Raw genomic sequence first — 15,227 nt, 5'->3', positions numbered from 1 at the left:
CCAATGCAAATGCAGTTTGATCCTGTTACAAATCATGTTAAAACCTCCCTCCCTGCAAATACTTTCCTCTAATTCCATCTCCGTGAATCTATTAGCGAGGCTTGTGCATGTGAATCCAGGGTCATGCCTGCCTCTTAGCCTTGTGCATTAAAGTCGTCCACACGTAAGCATAATGTGTACATGTGGATGTCTCCGTAAAGACCATTCAATAAATGTAAACAGATTGTTGTCTTGTAATGAATGTGTCCAGTTATTGTATGTTTAAGCCTAATTTGATGGAAATCACTGCTCTCCTCAGAGCAATAAAGTTGATTTATCTTTCCATTAGCGTTGCCTTTGAGTGAATAAAGACAGTGTTGGGTCTGTGTTTCCACAAGCCCTGCTAGTTTAGAGACTTATTCATCATGAAGAAAACAAGACATAACAGAACATCTTCAACCCGTTAGCGAGGGAAGTCTTACCAAACATCAAACAGAATCTTCACAAGGGATGTGTCTACAATAATCCTCCCCCAGCACAGAGTGGCTGGAGAGGTGGTCAGAGACAAAGGAATGTCTTGATCCTATAGATTGAACTAAGAGTTTACAAATTTAAGAAGCACAATGACAACATTCAACAATTAGACTTAACAGACAGGACTTTTATGCTCACTTGTTTCGTACTGTTGGCTTTATGTGCATTGCTGAAAAAGAAAGCCCCCTTGTTGATATTTAACCCTCTGTTTCCTGTTTTCAGGGGAATAAACTTTAATAGCAAGGTTTTTTTGAATATTTTTTTACATTTCTACCCACACTTGTGGTCATGGACTTATCAAGATCTCAGTAAAGACCAATGGAATGAGCTCACAGATACAAGTTTCCTCTGAAGGGTGGCTGGGCTCTCCTATAGATATAAGTTGAGGAGGGCCTTGGAGGAGGGCTCCTGTTCCTTCAAATCAAAACGAGCCAGTTAGTGTGGTTCGAGCATCTGATTAGGATGCCTCCTGGATGCCTCGGAGGTATGGTGTTTCAGGCATGTCGTATCCTTTTGGGAGGCACCCCTGGGGCAAACCCAAGACTCACTGGAGAGATTCTATCTCTCGGTTAGCTTGGGAATGACTGTGTCCTCTCTGATGAGCTGGAAGAGGTGGCCAGGGTCAGGGAAGTCTGGGATTCTCTGCTCAGAGTGCTGCAGTCACTACCCAAACCTGGAGAAGATTAGATAACCTACAGTGAAGACACACAGCAAAGAGCCTCAGGTGAAAAGTGTCCCTGGGCAAGATGCTGAACCCTGATGCATCCACTGATATTTCAGTGATAGACTAAAAGTGCTGAAGTATGAATGTGTGTGTAGGTGAAGTGTAAAATGTGCTTTCTACTCAAGAAAAGTAGAAGCACAGTTTATAAACTTCAGTCTACCTGCATGTTTTCAGTCATTATGCTAAGCTAACTGCTCTCCGGGCTCCAGTTTTATAAATAAAGAGACATGTGAGCGGTGTCAGCCCTTTCATGTGACTTTTGGCTAACAAGTTAGTTTAGGATCATCACCAATCGTGACTTAGACCTCACAGGGTTAGTTCAATTGTGATCTCACTTTTCTTGCACGTAGACTCTGCTATATTCGAAGCCAGGATTTACTAACTATGAATTTCTTCTATAGCAACTCTCTTTCTATCTATTCCCAATGTAACAAGTAGCCGTACTTTTCCTAGCTTGAGTGTGTCAGTGTAAATAAAGGCTTTTTCTGTATGTCCAAACATTCTTCCAAGCACTCCTCGACCTCCGCTGGAGACTGTCACTGCACTACAGTGGCAATTAAGTGACTACGCAAATGGATGCTTACAGTTCCTGTTGATTACTGAGCTTTCTAAGCCATACAGATTTTAATGACAGCTTGGGTTTGTGAGCATGTGGGTCACTGAGGCTGGGATGTGCTTCAGGCTCCAGCGTCTGGCTCCACAGTTGAGCTGGTACCTCACTGTTTTTGACCTTAGTCCTGGTGCTTGTTTACCTGCTGAGTGGAATGCGGAGTTATGTAAGGCTTAATCTATCAGAAATAATAATAATAATAATAATAATAAATTTTATTTATGAGCGCCTTTCAAGTCACCCAAGGACACTTTACAATAGGATAAAACACTTAGTAAAACAATGGCAGAATAAGAACAATAAAATAAAAGCACAAGATAAAATGAACAAACAGTGGATTCACAGTGAATATGCAGATTTGAACAGATGAGTTTTGAGTTGGGATTTAAACTCGGGGAGAGAACCAATATTTCTTATTTCAGGGGGCAGAGAGTTCCACAGCCTGGGAGCAGAGCAGCTGAAAGCTCTGCTTCCCATGGTGGTGAGGCAGAAGGAAGGTACAGTAAGCTGGATAGAAGAAGAAGAACGAAGTGAACGGGCAGAACAAGTGGTGGTTAACAGGTCAGAAAGGTAAGAAGGAGCGAGGTTATGAATGGCCTTGAAAGTGAGCAGAAGAAGTTTGAAAATTATCCGGAATTTCACAGGGAGCCAGTGAAGTTCCTGAAGAACAGGGGTGATGTGCTGGTAGGAGGGGGTTCTGGTGATAATGCGAGCAGCAGAGTTCTGAACCAGTTGAAGCTTATGGAGGGATTTTTGGGGGAGACCATGCAGAAGAGAATTGCAGTAGTCAATACGAGAGGTAACAAGACTATGTACAAGAATGGACGTAGACTGGGTGGAAGAGAAGGAAGCAATCTGTTAATGTTACGTAGATGGAAGTAGGCAGAACGGGTGAGATTATTGATGTGAGATTTATAGGAAAGTGAACTGTCTAGGATGACACCAAGGCTCTTAACCTGAGGAGAAGGGAAAACTGTGGAGTTATCGATGGTGAGTGGGAAATGGTTTGCCTTCAAAAGGTTGGATTTGGTGCCAATAAGGAGGATCTCAGTTTTATCCTCATTGAGCTTTAGAAAATTAGAGGTAAACCAGGATTTTAACTCGGATAGACATTCTGTAAGGGAAGAAGGTGGGAGGGAGGAATCAGGTTTGCAAGAGAGATATAACTGGGTGTCATCAGAAAAACTGAAACTGAAGATCAAATTTGCGGAAGATGGTACCTAGAGGGAGGATGTATATTATAAAGAGAAGAGGGCCTAAAACTGAGCCTTGGGGTACACCAGAGGTGACGGGGAATAGACGAGAGCGGAATGATCTTAGTTGAATAAACTGGGAGCGGTCGAGGAGATATGATTGAAACCAGGCGAGGGGTGTGTCAGAGATGCCGAGAGAGGAAAGTCTGCTTAGAAGGACAGAGTGAGAAATGGTGTCAAAGGCTGAACTCAGATCTCAGAAAGTACACTTTCCCCTGTTACCTGGCTCACAGGGCAGCACACACAGACACTGACCCACACGCAAACAAACAGCTTTAATGATATGGCCTTTCTGGTGTCACGCACAGCATATCTAAACAGTGATCAAATAAAGAAACCCTGTGTACACACTGCTAAGCTTTCCAACGCACACACATACTGCACACACTGGTGCTGAGGCCTTACACTCTGTCTGCGCACAGTGTCCTGACGCGTGTGCTTTTATGACCAATAACCGGGCTTTTAAGGTCACACAACAAAGATAAAGGCCCACTTAGCTTACGCATTCTGAACACACACATACACACACACACACACAGTGGAAACACATGCACCTCGGGCAGTTGTTGACCAGTTCCAGTGTGTGTTGCCATTATACTCTGACCAATCTATGGAAATTTCCTCTCATGTTTGCTGAAAACACTCCACTGACGTGTTTGTTATATGTTAGGGAGCTATTGATGAGCACAGCAAGTCGATATTTCTTTCCAAAGGCTCTTGGATGCCCCCACCCCCCTGCAAAGAATTTAGTATTGGGTCAGATTGAACAGAAAACCCTTTTAAATGTCACTTTCGGAATCAATGCACTGTACTTCATGAGGTTTACAGATGAAAATAAATGTATAAATAGCACAGAACCCATGTATATGTATATATATAGGACTCTGTTCTTCTGGATGAAGATCTCGGTTGTTGTCCTAGGATCTGCTGGAGCCACCTGCCTAGCTTGGGGTTCACAGCACCAAGTGCTTTACACAGCCTGCACCTGGGGTCTTACCTGGTGTGATAGACCCCAGCCTCTATGGATCTTGTACTTAGAGCTTGTTCCTGTGCTGTCATGATTAGTGTCTCTGTGCTGTCTTTCAGTCCAGCTTTGTCCAGCTGGTAGGATTCAGCCACTTCTTCTCTCTGCCGGTGGTACACACCCTGCAGAGGCCTGTCCTTCGATGATGGTTCTTCTTCTTGCTCCTCTTCTTTCTTGGGTTTCTGTTGCCGGAAGTATTCACTAAGCACACGGTCAGTTGTGTCCAAGTCTTCAAACTGGAGACTTATTCTTGCATATCTGCCACTGTGAAGATTACTGGCCCCTGTTCAGGGAGGTTACTATGGTCTGCTCTTAGCTTTACTAGCCACTGAGCATTGCTGTTATGTGTTGCGTCCTTTTCCCAGATGCTCTCCCAGTCTTAGTGGGGCTTCACCGTGATGCTATCTTTCAGGTCAGCTCTTGCACTCAACGCTCCTTCTGTTGCACTTGGGGCTTGGTGCCTAATCTCAGGTGGGGGTGATGATATCTACCCCCTGACCTGACATCCTGGCTTCCTTTTGCCTTAGCATTTGTGTTGTACCTCATTTGTGATAGCAGTTACTTCTTCCAAATGTTGGAACACTGAGCTACTAGTTGTTTCACCATCAATGTCCATACAGTAGCTACAAACGTGAACATACATATATATATAAAACCTGAAATACGAGTTCTATATATACAGATATGTTTATATGTGTAAGAGAGCTCTGTGGTGAAAGTGCTTCCCATATTCCCCATATGATCTTTCTACACATGGCTGTCTGCCACAATTTGAAACAATCCTATTACTCTGAATGGGTTAGTGCCTATAGAAAGCCTAGTCAGTGACACGACAACACCCAACCGAGGTAACACCGGGGGCATGTTTGCATGCATGGCAGCCAAGTAAATTATCTGTCAAACATCCCAGCCACACGGCTAAAGCTTACAGAGACAGGGCCGAGTAAGACGGAGACACACATTCAGAGGGGCTTAATGGAGGTCGGCAGCACGCAAAGAAGCTGCACACGCAACCTGCTGATCAAATCCAGTAAACAACTCTGTGCCCCATCGCTCTGACATCACCAGCAGGTGCGAAACAGTTGAAGCCAGCTTGTAGAAACAACATACAGTAGGTTGGAGGTGGGGTGGAATCTGTGATAAGCTTCAACAAGGAGTTCAACGAACATCATAAACGTGACAATTTTTGTATTAATGTAAGCTGGTTGTAAACAGAGCATGACCTTTTATTTCCTGTCATAATGCTTACTAAATAAGACACGCCTGCAGGTGTGAGTGGGGCTGTTAGCGGGCTATTGTGCTTCCAGTTATGTTATTTTCTATCTAAACATGGACCTGACTCTTAAAAGGCTTTTCACACTGTTGCAATGCTCTGAAGCTGAAGATGGTCATAGGTCAAAACTTTATGAATTTTTACAAAACAACTTAATGACTAAATAATTATTTTACACATGACAATAGGGTGAATAGGACTGACTTTTGTCACATCAAAATTTTTATTTTTATGACCTTGTGGAGGTATGTAATAACGACAGGAGAGGTCTCAGTGTCTCACTCCAACTTTATTGACTGACTCTCAGAACCTCACATATATTAAGCGCCAAAATCTCCACCCCAGCACTTCCCTTCAACTTGGGTGTGAGTGGAGCCACCCGGTGGTCCGCCACACATACCCCCCCCTGAACACACAGTTAGGTCTCTATTCAGTCCAGGACCCTGGGCCTAAGCAAACGACCCGAACGACTGAACCTGGGAGGGAGAGAACAGGCAGAGGAAGGTCCATCCTGTGAACGAGGCTGGTGAAGACGAGCAGGAAAGGCAGGAGGAGGCTCAAACGCCGGTGGTCCGGGGGTAGTCCTGGGGAGAAAACCAGAGTCTGCCAACCCCATCGAAGGAGGGCGGCCACGGCGAGGGGCCTGGGCCGGCACTACATTACTGTCCGGAAGAACATGTGCAGGTTTAAGTCTGTCAACACACACAGTCTCCCTTCGACCCCCAAAATCCAAAACAAAATGTTTCTGGCCCGGTTCGATAACCCTGAATGGGCCGTCATACAGCGGCCGCAGCGGTGTCCTGTGGGCATCGTACCTGACAAAAACAAACTTAGCAGCCTCTAAAGTCCTTGGAACAAAAGTGTCAGGCACGCAATGGTGCACCGGACCAGGAACCCGAAGCGAGTGCAAAAGCGGGTTGAGAGATAGCACCGATGGATCGAAGCAGGGAGGAGGATTTTCGGGCAAGAATTCTCCAGGCACGCGGAGGGGCTGACCAAACACTAGCTCAGCTGGGGAAGCGCCGAGATCCTCCTTAACCGCAGAGCGCAGCCCAAGCAAAACCCACGGGAGGCGGTCAACCCAATTGCCATCCTTTAAGGAGGCGCGAAAAGCAGCCTTAAGCGACCGGTGGAACCGTTCACACATCCCATTAGCTTGCGGGTTGTATGCGGTTGTGCGGTGGACTTTAGCCCCCAGTCCATCAGCCATGGCCGACCAAAGCTCGGAAATGAACTGGGGGCCTCTGTCTGACGTAATGTCCGCGGGTGGGCCGAAACGCGAGACCCAGGTTGACAAAAACGCCTTGGCCACCACTGCTGCGGTAGTGGACGCCAGGGGGACCTCCTCCGGCCACCTGGTGGTCTGGTCAACAACAGTCAAAAGGTGCGTAAAACCTTGTGACTGCGGCAGAGGACCCACCAGATCGACATGCACATGATCGAAACGTTTGCCGGGTATGAAGAACGGCTCCAGGGGCACTTTGGTGTGTTTATGAACCTTCGCACGCTGGCAGGGAATGCACGCCGACGCCCATTCCTTAACAGATTTGCGAAGGCCTGGCCAAACAAATTTAGAGCTGACCAGTTTAACAGAGGCCCGGACCCCCGGATGAGAGAGAGCATGTACCGAGTCAAAAACTTGACGACGCCAGGAAACGGGAACCACTGGGCGAGGGCGGCCGGTGGAAACGTCACAGACGAGGAGGGGACCACCGTCCTGCACGGGTCTGTCCTCCAATATGAGGCCCGTCTGGGTGGATTTAAGCGCGAGGATGTCCGGGTCACCGCTCTGATCGGCAGCCATGGCGGAGTAGTCTATGCCGAGAAAGACGGGAGAAACCAGCGCACGGGACAAACAGTCAGCCACATGATTGGATTTACCAGCCACGTGCCGAATGTCCGTGGTAAACTCAGAAATGGCTGCCAACTGGCGCTGCTGGCGTGCACTCCATGGATCAGAAACCTTGGACATGGCAAACGTCAAGGGTTTGTGGTCCACGTATGCGGTAAAGTGACGATCCTCGAGAAAAAAACGGAAATGACGAGTCGCCAGGTGGAGCGCCAGTAGCTCCCTGTCAAAAACGCTGTAATTGCGTTCGCTGTCACGCAGCGTACGGCTGAAAAAGGCGAGCGGTTGCCAGACACCCGAGATTCGCTATGTCCGACGCATCGGTGGTCAACGCAATCGGCGCTGAGGGGGATGGGTGGGCCAGAAGGGCAGCATTAGCTAACGCTGACTTAGCATCAGAAAACGCTTGGATGCTTTCCGGAAACCAGTCAACTGAGTAATTAGCTTTCTTACCTTTTAATGCCCCATAAAGGGGCTTCAGCAGATGTGCCGCTCTGGGGAGAAAACGGTTGTAAAAATTCACCATCCCCAAAAATTCCTGCAGTGCCTTAACATTCGTGGGACGCGGAAATTCCGAAACAGCTCGGACTTTGTCAGGCAACGGAACCGCGCCCTCGGCGGAAATACGGTGCCCAAGGAAATCGAGAACCGGCAACCCAAACTGGCATTTAGACGGATTAATAATCAGTCCATGCTCCGCCAAACGCTGAAAAACCTGACGCAGATGGAACATGTGCTGCTCCTTCGAGCTGCTGGCCACCAGTATATCATCAAGATATACAAAAACAAAGGGCAGCCCGCGCAAGACCGAGTCCATCAACCGCTGGAAGGTTTGGGCGGCACCTTTCAGGCCAAACGGCATGCGCAGAAACTCGAAAAGGCCGAAAGGTGTGATTACGGCAGTTTTGGGGACATCCTCCGCGCGCACGGGAACCTGGTGATATCCCCGTACCAAATCGATCTTCGAAAAAACCGAGGTCCCCGCAAGATGGGCGGAAAAATCTTGGATGTGGGGAATGGGATAACGATCGTTCTCCGTGACATTATTAAGACGGCGGAAATCCCCACAAGGTCGCCACCAACCATCAGATTTAGGCACCATGTGTAACGGGGAAGCCCAGGCACTATTCGAACGCTGCACGATGCCCAGACGCTCCATGGTGGCAAATTCTTCCCGAGCGACAGCCAGTTTGGCAGGGTCGAGGCGGCGCGCGCGCGCGAACACCGGGGGCCCTACTGTAGTTATGTAATGCTCCACCCCATGCTTCGTCACCGTGCTCGAGAAAGTGGGGACAGTGAGTGAGGGAAACTCAGAAAGCAAACACTGAAAAACGTCACCCGAATCTACTGAGTTAGCATGCACCACGGGCTGAGCACCCCGAGTCAAACAGGGTAATGAGGAAAATGACACAGCATCAATTAAACGTCTGTTAGCAACATCAACCAGCAGTCCGTGAGCACAAAGAAAATCAGCGCCTATTATAGGCACAGAGCTAGCAGCAACAACAAAGTTCCACTGAAAGTCACGGTCATGAAAGCAAACAGTCACCAACCTTTCACCGAAGGTTTTGATGGGAGAGCCATTAGCCGCTGTTAGCAATGGCCCGCAGCCCTCAGCTAGCATGTCCGAGCCAGCCGGGGGAAGAAGGCTCTTCTGTGAGCCGGAGTCCACCAGGAAACGCCTCCCCGAGCGTGAGTCCTCTAAGAAAAGCAGCCTTTCCTTGTTGCCAGCGGCCGCGGCTGCTACAGAGCGCTGACATGCCCGTTTCCCTGGGTCTGGAAACTGCAAGGCGGGAGACAGCGCCGTGCCTTCGCTCCAAAACGCTGGTGATAAAAGCAAAGCCCTTTCCCGCGGTGCAGCGATTCCGGCCACCGTGGACGAGTCGGAGGGCCCCTGGAGCATCGGTGAGGGGGCGGGGGAAAACGCTGGTGAGTCCTGAACAATCGCCTGGACGCCGAAACTCCTGGTAGCCAGGAGGATGCGATCCGCCTCTTCCGCAAGGGAGCGGTAATCCTTCGTGGCCAATAGCGGGGAGTTGGCAAGGCCAGCGCGCACTGGAGCCGGCAGCTGTCGGAGAAAGAGGTGGGTGAATAGAAATCCTCCGTCATCTGCGCCCAGCAAGGACAGCATGCTCTCCATGAGCTCGAGAGCGGTGCCGTCGCCCAGGCCCGCGAGGGAAAGGAGTTTCTCGGCCCACTCAGCATCAGAGAGAGAGTAACGCCGCAGCAGCAGCGCCTTGAGGGCGGCGTACTTGCCTTGGGCTGGGGGGTCCCGGAGGAGAGTCATCACGCGGCGGGTTGACAGCGGGTCAAGTGAGGCTACCACATGGTGGTATTTAGTATCGTCGGCTGAAACTCCACGAAGAGCAAACTGAGCTTCTACGTGCACGAACCATGAAGGAGGATCGTGAAGCCAAAAATCCGGCAATTTAAGCGCCACAGCAAACGCAGCCATCGGCGGAGGTGAAAGTCCGGCGGCAGCCGATGCTTCCAGGCCGGAGCTGGCTTCGTCGTCGAGCCTTAGCATGTTCGCTTTCGGGGTCACCAATGTGGAGGTAAGTAATAACGACAGGAGAGGTCTCAGTGTCTCACTCCAACTTTATTGACTGACTCTCAGAACCTCACATATATTAAGCGCCAAAATCTCCACCCCAGCACTTCCCTTCAACTTGGGTGTGAGTGGAGCCACCTGGTGGTCCGCCACAACCTCACATATAAGTTTGCATTCATAAAATACTTAAATGCCTGAAATATTTAAAATAAAACACTATTAAGGAAACAAATGCAGAAATGGAACGGAAAGCACTCCTCCCTCTTACCTAATTATGGAAACTTCTGGCTCTCCATAAGGAATTTTGAGTATAAGCCATAATCTTGTAGCCATCCAAAGCAGATTTAGTGGGAAGTGTGACATTGTGAAATGATGATCTGTGCTCCCGTAGAAACACAAGTCTGCATGATAGCAACCTTGTTTTAACAAAAGAGCGTTCGATTCACTTTGTCATGAAAAAGAGCTACAGCAGAGTTGTAACAGCGATGTCTCTGACTGGTGGAGGTCACTGTTACCATGGAAATGTCCAAACCCATGAACAGCAGTTTGCTTAGTGAATCAGGAAGTCAGAATTTACGCACTGTGCTGTGATCGATAACTAGGTTGTTTTTTACAACACAAGCAACACAAACTATGAAAATATTTTCAGAACTATACATTAAGAAAAAGAAAAATGATTTAACTCAAGAATGCTGGACCCTGTTCACTTCCAAATCTGGGATTTTCTGCATTGTTGGAGTATTTCCCTCATTGTAATAAATAAATATATATACACAGTCTTTGCGTTTTCCCCCATTTTCCTTTACATGTTTGAATCAAATCAATCTTTGTACAGTCAAAAATATCCTAATGGGTTGTTGTTTATCAGTTTCAGTGGAAAAAAGGAATGAGAAATCATTTCAGGAAGTGGACTTACTGTGTTTCAAAATGGAAGATTATCTATGGTATGCTTATTGGCTAACAACTTATGACTGACAATGCCGTCAAGCAGGCAGGATTGCAGTCAGAAACGGCCCTCCTTGCCGCATCCATTTAAAAAAACAAAAAACAAGATGGCATCAGTGAAAACCAATCTCAAGGCTTCAGAAGGGGACTTAATATGCTGCGTTTTAGTTACTTTGAAAGTCAAATGTTTGAACCCAGGAGTGATGTCACTGCCGAGTCGAGTGTATTCCAACTGTAAAGTCGGAAAAGCTCAAAAAGCAGGATTTGTTTTGCTTCTTCGTAAGCTAGCCCCATTCATGCATCGCTAGCAGTACAGCGTTATAGCTGAGATTTTTTAGCTTAAAAACACAGCCGCAGCACATTGATGGCTAGAGCCAGGTCAGCTTATTTAGCGAGTCACAAATACACAACAGTCGCAGTGCAGATTAAAAGTTTTACAGTTTTACTACTGTTTACATTCACTGCCGCCATTTTGGATTGATAATATGGGGTTGTTGGGGTTGCCCTGACTTCCCGAGTCGGAAAACCAAGTCGAGGGGGTGTTCCGGATAAAAATTCTGATTGGAAACCCTGATATTCCAACTTCCATCTTAATCTGGAATGCACTAAGACAGCGGTCCCCAACCATTTTTGCGTACCGGTTTATGTCCAACAATATTTCCACGGGCCAGCCTTTAAGGTGTCGCAGGTAAATATAACAAAATAAAACCAGTACTGGTACCGAAAAAAATAAGGTTTATTCATAACACACGAGAAAAGACCTACGGAAACCGTGTTAAAGATTAAAACGATAAAATAATAAAAATAAAAACTGATAAAAACCATGAAAATCATAAATTTCACACCCGAGCCTCAACTCTCAGGGCCCGGTACCAAACAACTCACGGATCGGTACTGGTCCGTGGCCTGGGGGATGGGGACCGCTGCACTGAGACACCAGTGTATGATATCACACTGTCCGTGTTAGAAAAGTAATGAGTGACGTCACAGTGGTTATGCCTTTTCTTTTTTACACGTTCTATGCGACTTAGTTAAATTACCTTACTTGTGTATCTTTCTCTTTGAAAGTTGCAACCTATTGCTAGCAACACTGGTGTGAATAGTGTGAGCAATGGTGTGTGTTTCTGCTATAATCTCACTAAGGCTTTACGCGTATAGACCCTAACAGACTTGTCATGCCTGCTGCTGCTCTAAGCTATGCTTAGGCAGATGCTGTTAAGGTAAGAAGTTAAGTAAGTTTCAATTAATATGGAGGAGAAACAACAATGGGTTTTTATAGATAAGTCTACAAAGCATTAGTAATTGATAGAAAACACTTCATTAAACACAAACTACAAATCATTTAGCAGGTAATGTCGCATAGGATCTGTGAATCTGACTTGCTCTTAATGGGCTGTTTGAGGGTTTGCTCACATGTTAATATGATTAAAGTCTTTAACGCTATAATATTGCTTGACTTTAACAGTATCACAGACCTGGACATGCATAGTCTGGCATTTTCAAAATACAAATGAGTGTAAACATTGAGACAGTGCTGCTCTGGGCCACCCAGACAGGCTGCGAGCAAATGTTTGTTTACAAATGACCAGATTGTAGTCGCTCCAATTGCTCATTGGATTACAGCCACTGCCAAGTGTCCCAGACTGGTATCACACACGCAGGGCCAGAGTGCCGGCCTGAGGAAAACAAAAACATGTCAATAACACAGAGCGAGGTATATGCAATTTATATATAATTATTATATAAATTAATCCTGAGCTGATCGTAACATTTCACAGGAGCGTAAATATCTAGGTTCATGTTTTTATGATGGAACTGTAGTTTAAGCACAATAAATTGTTATAAAAGTAAACAACACAGCAGTGAAGTAGCCAACAGTATGTTAGTAAGTTCAAAGTGTACAGCCTACTGTCTTGGAACAACCCCCTGCGTTCGCATCAGAGCTTTTCCCCCTCACCAAACAAGATGCCTTGTCCCTCAGAAATGTCATTAATTTGAATGTTACGTAAGGACTTGTTTGTGCAGAGCTTCGTACTTTAGAGAAGGACCAGTGATAGTATAAGGTTACATAAGATGTATTAAAGGGTAATGTCTTGACTTCTTTGTGGTGGCTGATACTGTGCGTATTATCAGCGAGTGAAGGTTAGCGCGTCATGTTTAGGCTGAAGGTCAGGATGGGAGCAGCTCTTCCTGACAAAGCTCTCTAAGTCACTGAGTTCAAAGAAAATATTCAGATAGTAAGACTGCAGCAGATAACAATTACAGCAGCATCAGTGAGATCAACAACATCACCTTATGGGAGGAGAAGCCTGGCATTATAAATGACAACAGTGCAAATGCATGTTACAGAGAGGCTTGGTTGAGAATACAGGGAACTCCGTACAGTGTTGCTTTTACATTAGAAATAGACAGAATAACAATGCAAATACTAGAGGTGGGACCCACCAGACACCCCATGATACAACATTGTCACAACACTTCACTCGCAATACAATATCATTGTGATTTTTACATTTTTCTGATATTCTTGGTTTTGCAGGAAGATATATCACAATCTATAACATTTCGAATATGTCCTCAAAGTTCAACTTTGTCAGTATCTGTTTTATACAATAAGATAAAGTTATCTCACTGTAGTTATTCATTTTGCTGCAAAATGAGATTATTAACCTGCCATAAATATTACCATAAGACATAGTCTGTCTGCAGTTGAATGGGGTCATGCTGAAAAGTACATGCAATCTGTTACTGATAATGCAGCAATTAACTGTGATAAATCACTGAAAATCAAACATTTGTTCCTCTCTACATAGACAGAAACACTTAACTATCAGATTTGTGCTAAGCAACGTTCATGTTCTATAGGAAAATAACCAGAATACAACCAGCTGGCAGCCAGCTGAGTTGAGTTCCCTCGTGAAAGAAATGTGATGAAGGGCATACATTTTTGGAGTTTTAACTGTGTTTTTGTTAGTTTTACAGCTTTTACTATTGACAAAGACTTCCTTCATGGTCGTTTACTGAAATAGTAAAAAAATAAATGCAAGGTTGTAAACAGTGAGGGCCCAGGCTGAAAACAAACCATAATAGGCCCCAGAATCGAGCCCTGAGGCACATTCAAGTGATGCTTTTTGGACTGAAAGGTAACATGGTTGTAACAAAAGCTCACTTGAGTCTAAAAGAAGTCTAAAAGGTTTAAAACAGTACTTTTTCCAGAGTCGGCAGTTAAAAACACATCTTTGAGCACCTTCAATACTCAGTTCTACGGAAGTCTCTGAAACTAGACTGATATACAGCGCGGTACAAAAAAATGGTTTGGGCCTTTATAATTAGTTTCCCCTTTGTGACAACCTCTGAGAACCATAATATGGTTTGCTCTGTGGAATAAACTTTACAGGAAGTTTGTACTTTTGTTTTCATGAAAAAAAATTAATTTCCATTCATTCAAAGTTGATGTATTTTGTGTGCTTTTGCAGCATTTTCTTTTGGGGGTGGGATTTGTTGGTATTTTCTTAAGTTGCAATGCGTTTGACCTTTCAGGGCCACTGTACTATAGACACACCACTTCTCGCTTGAAGACTAGTTCCATAGTTCCACACCACTAGCTGGAAAACAAAAACTTAACATAATATTTTGAAAGTTAGCAAAACAGAATCTCCCTGTCCTCGTCTTTCCTGACACTTGTGGATTCTAATGTTGCTCTGAATGCGATCGTACCTCGAAGCACTGATGAGTCAATATCAGCTTTGGCGTGGGCGTGCGGTTATGTTTTTCTCATTTTGTTTATAAACACTAGAGACTGCAAATTTCCGGTAGAACAGACAGAGGAGAGAAGCTATCTAATTTAGATCCTGACGTGTGAAATCTGGAATTTTATTAATAAATTCGGATAATGTATTTGGTGGCGCCAAAAGCAGCAGCACAATGAGAAAGCACTTGTCTGAATGGGCTTAAGTTTAAGGCATAAGAGGCATCAGTGAGAGTTTGGCATTAACCCGTCACCTCCTTTTAATGTACTCACACAAGTCTACTGTGCTGATAGTGGACCTGACGAGTGTTTTATGAATGACTTCTATGACTTAATTAGCTCCTAAAAACAACTGAGCCTTCAGAAAGTTTATTTAATTCATTGTTGTTATTTGGTAAAATAGCTCAATAGGAGATATGAGCAGATAAATTCTGCTTGCAAATTACACAGTACTCTTACGTTAGTCTCACATTCTAATAATCTAACCCTGGCTACCAGGGGTGCATCTGCTTTGTTTTATGGCTGAACTAGCTGTTGTCTCTTGGTTTGTGCTGCTGTGTTGACCCCTTGAACCCTCTGCTATTATGCTACATGACATAATCACAGGTTACAGGTTAGCCGGCTGTCCAGTCAGGGATTTCACAGGAATGGCATTTCATAACAACTAAGAGAGGGAGAGGGGAGGTGCTGTTATGACACAGCATGTTATGAAGGAGAGTAAACAGGGAAGACAGACA

This window comes from Perissodus microlepis, chromosome 23 (assembly GCF_051167445.1).
Source record: "Perissodus microlepis isolate ML-2025 ecotype Zambia chromosome 23, ASM5116744v1, whole genome shotgun sequence".
Classification (NCBI taxonomy): domain Eukaryota; kingdom Metazoa; phylum Chordata; class Actinopteri; order Cichliformes; family Cichlidae; genus Perissodus; species Perissodus microlepis.
Note: the sequence above shows the minus strand (reverse complement) of the source record.